This window comes from Henckelia pumila, chromosome 1 (assembly GCF_033568475.1).
Source record: "Henckelia pumila isolate YLH828 chromosome 1, ASM3356847v2, whole genome shotgun sequence".
Lineage (NCBI taxonomy): Eukaryota > Viridiplantae > Streptophyta > Magnoliopsida > Lamiales > Gesneriaceae > Henckelia > Henckelia pumila.
Window position 1 is genome coordinate 101,238,269 of NC_133120.1, and position 10,848 is coordinate 101,249,116.

General features: G+C 32.0%; 1 long non-coding RNA gene across 1 annotated transcript; it reads left to right on the forward strand.

Annotated features, from left to right (window-relative positions):
- Positions 1 to 3,935: 3,935 nt before the first annotated feature.
- Positions 3,936 to 7,527, forward strand: LOC140875339 (uncharacterized). Its single transcript, XR_012148406.1, has 5 exons — positions 3,936 to 4,686; positions 5,852 to 6,035; positions 6,372 to 6,486; positions 6,953 to 7,217; positions 7,319 to 7,527. It is a non-coding gene; the product is annotated as an uncharacterized lncRNA (long non-coding RNA).
- The last annotated feature ends 3,321 nt before the right edge of the window (positions 7,528 to 10,848 follow it).

The following is a 10,848-nucleotide window of genomic DNA, read 5'->3' on the forward strand; positions in this document are numbered from 1 at the left end:
CAAAAAAACGTGCTGATTAAAAAATATGAACATTTAAAGTAGGTGTTTGGATAAACTTCTTGTAAAATATTTTTAAAAAATGTTTTTCAAGTATAATTTTTTAAAAAACATATGAGAGATGTGTTTTTAGATGTTTTTAATGAAATTATGGAAACCAAATATGAACAAATTTTATAAAAATTTGTTGAAAAATAATTTTATAAAAATATTTTATAAGTGCAGGTCCAAACCGAAGTTATGTGTTAAAAAAATGGAACAGAAAAACTAATTTCTCTTATTTAATTTGCGCTACCACAAAGACAAAACGGATTTATTGTATAATTAAACTCTATTTTTGTTTTGTTTTGTTTTTTTTTTTAAACAAACACCATAAAATATATTGATTACTTCCAAGTTCCAATCACAAGATACAATGACAACCAAGGTGGAAAACCATCGTGCAACCTAAAAAGAGGAGTTGAAGAGAAAAGAGCTTTCCAAGCCAACAAATGTGTAACTGATCCATTCGCGCTTCTCATATGTGATATCGATATAAACAAAGTTTAGCCCATCCAAAACCCCAAAATAAACAAATCAGAGTAACATTTGGGTTATTATTGAATATATTTTTATATATTATATGTCTGAATTTTTTTTTATTTTTTAAAAATTTGATTTTCTTAAAAAAATATTTATTTTGCATAATAAATATACTTTAAAATTTTTATAATTAAACTTTCAAATTAAGTTAAATCATATATAAGTGATATTTTGTTAGTATGTGTTTAAATTAAAATATTATTATTATTCTTCTTTTTCTTCTTTGTTTTGAATTTGAATTTAATTATTTTATAAAAAAAATAAAAAATTCAAATTGGGTTGGTTCGGATTTGAGTTGGCTTGGTTGTTTTCACAATGAACATTTTATTTTAAAATAGAAAATATTAAATCTACTGGTACATTATAATTCAATTTCTGATCACGTTGCCAGGCTTCGTCAAACAAATGCTCGCATCCGTCCCAACTCACATATAAAAATTATAAATCAAATTTTCATAAAAATATTTAAAGAACTTGTTTAAGTCATTAATTAAATTTAAAAACTTTTAAATACACTAAATTTGTAAAACAAATAAATTTGAATTTAAAAAACAAATAATAAAAAGTGAAGAGGGGTATTTGAAAAATTAAATACATATGACCCGGCCCCATGATTTTTTTTCTCATTATATTTATAACCAAATTATTATTATTATTATTATTTTTTAAGAAATAACCAAATTATATAGATAGCAAATTAAAGCATGCTAGAAAAGGATTTCCTACTGAACAATTTATATAATTAAATAAATGACACTAAAATTAATTAAAATATAAAAATCCTCCAATCAGAACGATTTCCAAGAAACCGAAAAGCTATATAAAAAAAATATATATATATATATATATATATAAATAATAAATAAAGAAATTCACTCTTAACAATTTCAACTCGATCAGTAACCGTCAAGAATGGAGGTGGAATCTCGCAGGAGAATTCGAGCACACTTCAACGCCACACGCCACTTCGGGGAGGCGTGCACAACGGCCTACAACGAATTCCTCAGCCACGACGCCGCCCCCGGAGTTGGACCGTTCGAGCTTCACGCCGCCGTGGTTCGGGTCCATGAACTTCTGGGAGACTCACTGCAAGCTGGCTACAGGAGGCGGGCTCCCTTCACTCCTTCTTGGAGTCGAGTCAACCGGGCCTTCCGCACTCGCCGCTTCTGGGATCTATTAATGAGGCTGAGTTTGAGGAATTTGCGTTGGATGTGATTGTGGAACAAGTCTGGTCGTATCTGAAATGGGATCTTGGGAATAGGATTTTTCTTATGGCGGCGGTGGCTGGTGTCTACGCCGCCGTGGGTGACGGGGATCGACGTGCTTACTTGGCGGTGATGTTTGCCGCTTACTGTGTTTACATGGTGGCTATCACTTTATTAGCAGTGAGATCTAGGGACATGTTTTTCCGACTTTGATGATCATATTTTGATGATCTTTCGATCGATCGGTATATCTCAGAATATTGAATATATCGATCGACAAATATTAATTCCTTTTTAGCTATTTTCATTCAAACTCATGATGTAATTCAGATTCATATTCTTGATCGAGTACGTACTTTGATATCATGTGATTCGATCGAACGTCATTTGGCCGGGAAATTACACTTACTTTGAATATCCATTTATGCATCCTCTAAATTAGATTAAGCATGCATCCATAGACATAGGGGTACGTACGTACGTAGTAGTCTTGGTGTACATATCTAGCTTGTGTATTAATTCTTTGAAATTTTCCGGGATCGATAATTCACGCCATAAATTAATTATCCTAGTTAGTTTTTTCTCCATTAGTATTCACTAATATATCTTTGTTAATTAATTAGTTGCCATATATGCATGATTCAAATACAGCAAGAATAATATTTTTTAATCTATTCATGATATTGTTACTTCATCATTAATTATAATTATATTATATTATAATTCATGTATGGACGGTCGATCGAGGTTATTCAAGAACATTTTTAATCTCCTTGATTGAAAGATAGACTCAAACTTGATTTTTAGATGACTTGGGGACGTTCTAGGATATGATTAGTCTCTAGTGCTACATGCTTCTATATCCGGTTCCAAATTAACACTACCATAGTGTGTTCGGTGTAATTAGCTATATATATATATATGTTTAACCTAATGACCTAATTAAGTTTGAGCTTTTTGGAAGAACATATATAAGCTAGACTTGTGCATGACACCTTTTTAAATATACTAATTATAAGAATCTTTAACGCCCGTTAATTTGGTACGGGAAATTGTTCACTGGCTTATTATGGGTAAAAAAGATTCTTATATAAATAATAATAATAAATTTCGAATATTACAGCTTGATTCATCTTATGCGAGTGGTTGTTTTCATAATTATTTATAGCGCATCACTATAAAAAATTATATCCAATGTCCACCAGAAAATAGAATTAAGTAAATTCAATTGATAATTCAGCAATAAAATTTTACCTATTAATATTCAAAAACCTTGAGCTTATTTGCATGAAGTATATTTCCATAATCAACAAGAAATTACATAAAACATCCAAAATATCTTATCCATTGATGAATACGTCAATCAAAGCACCTATTTATGTCAAAACCCTAGTTTTACTACCAATTAATGGATGTTATACCAACAAAGCACCTCACTTATATCGTCGGTATCTCGATTATAAATTGAAGCAAGAAGAAAAACTATTGAAATTGTGAGTAAAATGTCGTCTGAAGCCCCCTATTTTATAGAAGGAGATCGATAGTTCAGAATTGGATTTCGAATCTTCGGATCTCTCCATGCTCGTCATGTTTCCTAACATCATAGTTTGGTTGTTAGGATCCCGACTTTGGTGGTTCCGAACTCGCATGCACGTAGATGGACGCAAATGATGTTTAAATAATGTTATTAACGGTACTTTAATATATAATAAATTTTTTATTTATAACTTGCACTCCGTCACTTTTTCTTACAACATTCTTTCGATATTTTTTCATATTTCTTTCTTAACACCAATATTCAAAGTTATTTTAATCAGGACTAAAAATAAAACTTATAGCATCCTATTTATCTATTTTAACTTTATTTTGATGCATTTTTTATGTTATCTATTTTATCTAATTATTTATGTTTTATACTATTTATGGTTATATTATCTTTAAATATGTTATTTATTATTTTTTTAAAATTATTTTAAATATATTGATTTTTTTAAATTTTATTTATCATAAAAAAATCTCTAACCGACCCCAATCATTTAAAATTATTTAAAATCGCAAAACTAATAAATATAAAATTGCAAATAAAAAAATTAAGTATAACAAAATCACAAAGACAATTCGATTTAAATATTTTTAAAATAACAGAAAAAACGCACCGTGATCAAATTCACCTCCTGACAAGCGCCAATCAGCCGCCATCGCAGCTGTAACTCCGACCGAAACAACCGAAGGCCACCCTGGATGTTAGCCGAAGACACCCGATGAATTCGATTATGGTTTGAATCCAAGAAACAATGGGGTTAGATCGGGCGAGCCATCACCCCTGTTTCGATCGGAATCTGCCATCGAACCCAAATCACATCCCGTCCAAAAGCTAGCGCCAACCCGTCTCCTTCGGATTTTGTGTTGTCACCATCGCAATCATCGTACTTCGTCGGAGAAGGGCCGACGACCGCCGTGTATTGTTGATTTTCTGCAGGTGATGGGTTTTTCGACTTAAGAGCGGAAATGGGGAAGCGGGTGGCGGCACAGGAGACGAAGAGTGATATTCTGCAGGTGATGGAGACACAGCTCGCCACTCAAAAATCAACACCCCTATTCCGACCATACTCTAATTGGTTATTTATAAATCCCGTATTTTATCGTTAATCGTGCTTATTCTTCATCCATCGCTCTTTATTGTTCTTTTAGCTGCTTTTCAGCTTCTACGTATGCAGTGTTCTTCTCTTTTTTGGCCTTTAGTTCGGATGATTTCAGTTTTTATTGATCGAATTTGAGTTTTTTTAGCTCTGAATATTGTTTGATATTTAAAGTAGGGTAGTTGAAAATGTTTTGATTGATGCTAGATGGTGATACGGGGGAGGTGTGCGCTGCTGCTGAGAGGGATCACTATGAGAAATCGGTAATTAATTAATTTTCTTCTCGTTATTTGTGTTCTATTGTTAATTATTTTGATGTTTTTTGTGGTTAGTTTATATATCTTATTTCGAAGATGATGAAAGGAAATGAAGACTCGAGTCTGAATGATCGTTAATGCCTTGGCTTATCCAATTTGTTATTCTATATAATAATTTGCATCGGCGTCTATTTTTCAGCATCTGATTGTCAACTTTCTCGAAGCTGTAGCGAAATTTCTTCCATATATGCATGCTAGTATGTTAAAGTTCCGAAAGTATGTATCAATTTTAATACCTTCACTTGTCTGGCGATGATATTTTAAAGTTTTTTCTGCATCTCGTGCTACCATTTCTGCTTTAACCTATTAGAGTATCATCGATATATGTTTGATTATTTTCGGAATGCTTATGTGCTAAAATGCTATTGTGCCAATTCCAAGAAAGTGAGAATTAAACAACAATGTATATAATCACTATTTATTTGAGACCTGGTTCCATTATTTATACGTGATTTTTCAACTGATGCACGAGAAATATAGAACTATATAGATCAATAAAAACTCGACAGCTGTATAGAAGTGGATGCTACGTATTTCATAGGAATCAAATATTCATGAAACTGAGATTTTATTAATCAGTAGTTAGTAAGTACTATATAGATTTAACCATGTGGATTTAACCATGTGGCTTTATTTCCCAAACTTAATAAAATTAATGGACCCAGTTTTTAAATTACTTTTATTTTATTGTCGTTATTTTATTTGCATATCATTTGTATATGTATGTATGTATGTATGTATGTATGTGTATGTTACAATAACAGTACACGCAATGCATTTTTGAATATTGGATGTGTATATATTCTTCCCTTTCTGCAGTGTTTTTCAACATTTGGTTAGTGAAAATTTGACCATATTTGACACACATGAACTTTTTAAAATAATTAAATTTAGTATTAATGAAACATAAAATCGTACAAATTTGAAGGATGGGGTTGTTCCGCCAACTCCGCTGCCAAATACAGTATCTGAAATTGTAACTATACAATGTTGTGGTAAATTTCTTCATTTTCTTTCGATTTTGATCTTGTTGATTATAGTGCCTCGCTATATATACTCCATACAAGTTCTTGTTTATATGAAATTAATGTGCATACTTGTATCGACATAGGAAAGGATACTTCTATAAAGAATCTTTTGTGAAAAGATGGCCTTCACTTATTGTTCCATCTATCCTGTCCTAACTGGAGGCCAGTGAGTTGCTAAGAACAAAGCATGATTTGGGCAGACGTGTGATGGAGGATTTTAGTGGTGCTGTTGCTTCTAAACTGTTGGAGAAAGAAATGCTTGAAGTGGTAAGTTCTCGGATGTTTAAAATATAGAATTTTACTGCATTTGACATTCAATGGCAGCCTTCTTGTGTATCAAATTAAATTCATCAAGTTGATTGTCATTGATGTCCAAGTTACTCGTATAACCTGTATACATGGATGTTGGATCTTTTTTTGTATTTCGTCAAGTCTAATTTCTAGAAGTAGATTAAAGCAGCATCTTATTCCAAGTAGATATGTACAAAGTTGAACTGGATATCTCTCTCTAGCTTTAGTGATTAAAATTGCAAAGACTCGTAGTTTTGAAAATATATCATGTATCAGCCTAACTACCGGTTTGTCATCTTTTTCTTTTGTCAGTTTAAGGGTACTGTTGGTGGTCTCGGGGTAGCTGGTATATCTACGTCTCTTCTGAGATCTGTCTTGAGTACCACTATGGAAGATCTCCTGGCTTTGGGTCTTTTCTCTGCGGGAGGTTGTGTAACCCATCTCCTTATTTAAGTCTCTGTGTCAATGTTTTCTGTTCTCTCATATCTTAAGTTGGTTATTTTTGCTATTCACATTATTTTATATTCCTTGTATCTAACTCAGCTTGAGCATGACATCTGTGTATAATAGGATTGATATTCCAGCTAGAACTGTAGGATTTCTTAAGGCCATACACCATGGAAAAAATAGCCTAGGACCCTTGGAACCTCAAACATGACATCACATAATTCATGGGTTATAGTAAGTACAGCAATCGTGTTCAAAATCATCACGATTTTGGGATTGGTGAAGATTGTTTTGCTTATATTACAACGTTCGGTTTCTTAGACAACTTTTTTCGGACGGTTATCTTTTGATTCCTTGAACATTCTTTAGTTGCCTTCAATAAATTATAAATTCTGAAATAATTTGCAAAGTTGAAAGCTTATTTGCTCCTTCTGGCACTTATGCAGGGCTAATGCATTGAAGATGGAGCATTTGTTCCACCTGGACAAACACAGGATGGTGACTCGAATTTCTACTCTGTTTACTTTTGGCTTCTGACGTATTAATTTTTTGTTTACTTTTGGCTTCTGATGTATTAATTTTCTTTATTTTCTTGACACAATTTTCATTATTCTGTTTTTTATGATATGCTTTTGTTCGAGGATTACACCGTAGACAGATCACTGCTACTTCCATATATGCTTTTGTTCGAGGAATTGGGATCACCATAAGGTTTAATTTGAATGTTTTTTTTGCTCACATTTATTTTTTCTAAATGTTATTGAGATTCCTTTAATTTTCACTAAACTGTGATTGTATTATGATCTGTCTAGACAACCTAGAGTACCATGTGGAAAAGCTGAACAAGACGGCACCTTGTTATCCTTGCAACTACAATCTTGCATCTGCAAGACATCAGGGAGAGGATTTTTACTTGACATGAGGTGTTGACCTATAACAAATTACGTGCGTGTATTGAATTCATACACATAATTTAATTAATCTAAAATAAGATTTACTTTTGCGTATATATTCACCTGGTTGTCATTTACAAGTTTGAATTAATGCATGATATATATAACATCGAATGTTAGGACCAACTTGAATATTGTTTATAATAGAGAGTGAAAATCAAACCTTACGTACATATAAATGTATGAAGAAGTAGATCAATAACTGTCAAATTAAAGTACTACGTACTAATTAACTAAGTTATATTATAGGTAATTAACTAGAATAGATATATCAATTAGTGTGGGTGGGCATCTGAAAGCGGCAGAGGGGGCAAGAGTGATTGGTGTTGAGCCATGTTGTGATGCAATCTCCGTGAAACGTATGGGAACACGGCAAAAATACGCCGCCCTGCGGTTTGTCTACGAAATTTTCCAAACAGATGTAGCAGCAGCTGCTAATTATCCCATGACTACTAATTGCATCATGAATATGAAAAGGCTTCAAAGATTGGATGGATGCTTTGCTAGCAGGAACCATTGTGGGACGACGACGGTGCCTCATGATCATCTCTCTTTCAGTAAGATAAGGACGGCTATAATCCGGGTGACGCTCCAAATCCAGAATATCTACGCGATGGTTTGGATTCCTATTAGCAACTTGTCTGTGGACGAGAGTAAAATCAATGTAAATATGCAACTGCAGCTTGTTGGCGGCGGTGACAAGACTGTTCCAGGCCTCTTCTACTGCCTGTATGGCCAGGTTTCTTCGATCCGAAATCGATAAACGAAGTCCCACCAGACCTCCATTCAGCGCACGATGCATTTTATCTTTTTGGGTGGAGGTAATTGATGGGGGTTTGAACAAGATTGTTTTGGGTCTTAATTCATAATTAGCATTACACCATTCATCTAACTGGGTCCTGTTTCGCTTTATATTCCATTGACGATACATGTGTCTCCCAGTAAAGTTGAAGATTACTTCAAAGTACTCATCAGAAGAAGAACGAGTTATGTATGTTCTCGCGTTCTCTATGGCTAACTGTCGGGGAGAGTATTCTTTGAAACGTCCGGTGGTCATATTTGCGGTGGTCGAAATATTGCTAGAAAGTATATTTGGTTACGTGTATTATTCAATGTGTATAATTCATGTATATCTACCAACTAGAGACTATCTATATTTATAGACACTTAGTTTGGTATGACTAGAATTATACTCCACCTCAAACTGTGTATGTACCAAACTAAAATTATATTTCACCTCAAACTGTGTATGCAATTTGATATTATATCAAATACTTATCTCAAACTGCGGATCCACTTTGATATATCAAATATTCTATATCAAATAATATCATGAGATCATATTATTGATATAAGATCTAATCTTTTTTAAATATGGTATATCTAAAATATCAAATACATAAAAGATCACAATAATATCCAATAATATCAAAACTCTATTAATTAATACATACTATATTTTTTTGTTACCTTATTTATTATGATTTAAATAGTTTAATCAAGACTTTGTTTAATTACAAAATCCCCGGATTCCATATTTCTCCTAGCTAATTGCAGCGCTGCGTACCTACTTTTTCTCCACGATGACCATTCATTCATATTAATTTGTTAGTTACCATAAACATATATTATATATAATTGATTTACATACATTAGCAACAATAATATTATCAAATACATTCAATAGTATTTAATTATATATGACAAAAAAAATATTCTTGTCATCTTTTAATGTAATATTGGAAACTTCAATAATATCAGACAGTATTTTCTAGTGTTATATCAACTTCCGATTAAAAATTTCCAAAACAAAACCTAAGATTAACAAAATATACGATTCCAAAACCAAAAGTACCGTCGTTCTCACTAACCAAAGTTTAGGATACGAAATTCCCAATTTGTAAATAAAGAAATCAAAATCCAATCGTCTCCCTCCTCTGGAGAAATCGAATTAAAACATATAATAGATACCAAATCAATAAAACGTAATAGCTCGGACCAAATTATCGCGTAAAAGTTTCCTCCGATCCAATTATGTCGTGTTGTCCCTAACCGACCACCTCGTTTTCTTACCTTCTATTCCCTTCATGTGCGTACAGAGATTTTAAATCTTATTAATTTTTTTAAAAATATTTTAAATATTATTTTAAATTATTTATGTTAATAGAGAAAAATACTTATGATTACTAAAAACTAACCAACGAAGCATACGTATTGTGTGTATAACATGATACATGAATATTTTATTAGACATGGGAATACATATGATTTTATTTGAAAATATTATGTGTTGTTACAGTATTCTAATTTTAATATTATGATTTAAATGATACTTAATAGTTAAAATTTAAAACTTATTGTGGAGGAACACTAAATTAAGAGGATATTTATGAAATAATATGTAACAAAATGATGGATGAGAGATTGAGAAACGTGGAAGGAAATTATGGAGAGAGTGATAAAGTTTTTCATGTGAAATTATCATTTTGTTCTTTTTGATAAAAAAAATAGAAAAGGCAACCAAGAATATATTAGTCCACCTATACATACATGGCTATGCTAGATGTACATAGAGTTTTACACGGAGTCTTACACGCAACCATTAAATATTAGTTTGATCCCAAATTTTTTTGAAAAATTATTACTTTTCACAAACAATTATTGCTTGTCTTTCTTTAACAAAATATTTTTTTATAAAAATCTTATTCTTTATTCTTAATTTTCCACTTTTACAAATTTCACGTTCATAGACTAATTACACAAGAGAAATTAACTTATACTTCCCAATAATTCATAGAACTGATCCTTTGCATCGTTCGGCAACAATTAATAAAAGTTGAGTATCGTTGTCAATATTCCTTTCTAATGCCCCATCTTTGGAACTCTAAAAATTCCAATAGTCACACACCTATTACATAATGAAAAGTCAGCACATAACAGATAGAAACAATAAGTGAACTTGCACAACATAATTTTGTCCTTAGATCGAACATCTTGAAGAACAAAAGTGAACTCTAGATTGGATATGGAACTTGTATCTGATGCTTGACCACCCCCTTGTGGATGAAAAATTATAGAATACATCACTAATATATGTCTGGCGTCCTCTCTTTTTTAAAAAACCCATCACACAAGTTAACAATACATTAGTAATCTTTCAACACTCTTTTAGCTGAGTCAATGTACCCTTCATAAATTTTTCAACAAACCATCACTACAATCATAAAACATCAGTGAACCTTTAATAACACATATATATACAGGTCCGATCCTAACAACTTTTAGGTCTGAGTCCATATATAAAAAAGGCCTCTAATTCATAATGTATGTTCATATTTTTTTAGTCACATAACAACTATTTCAAATTAAATCAATACATTAAAGTCAAT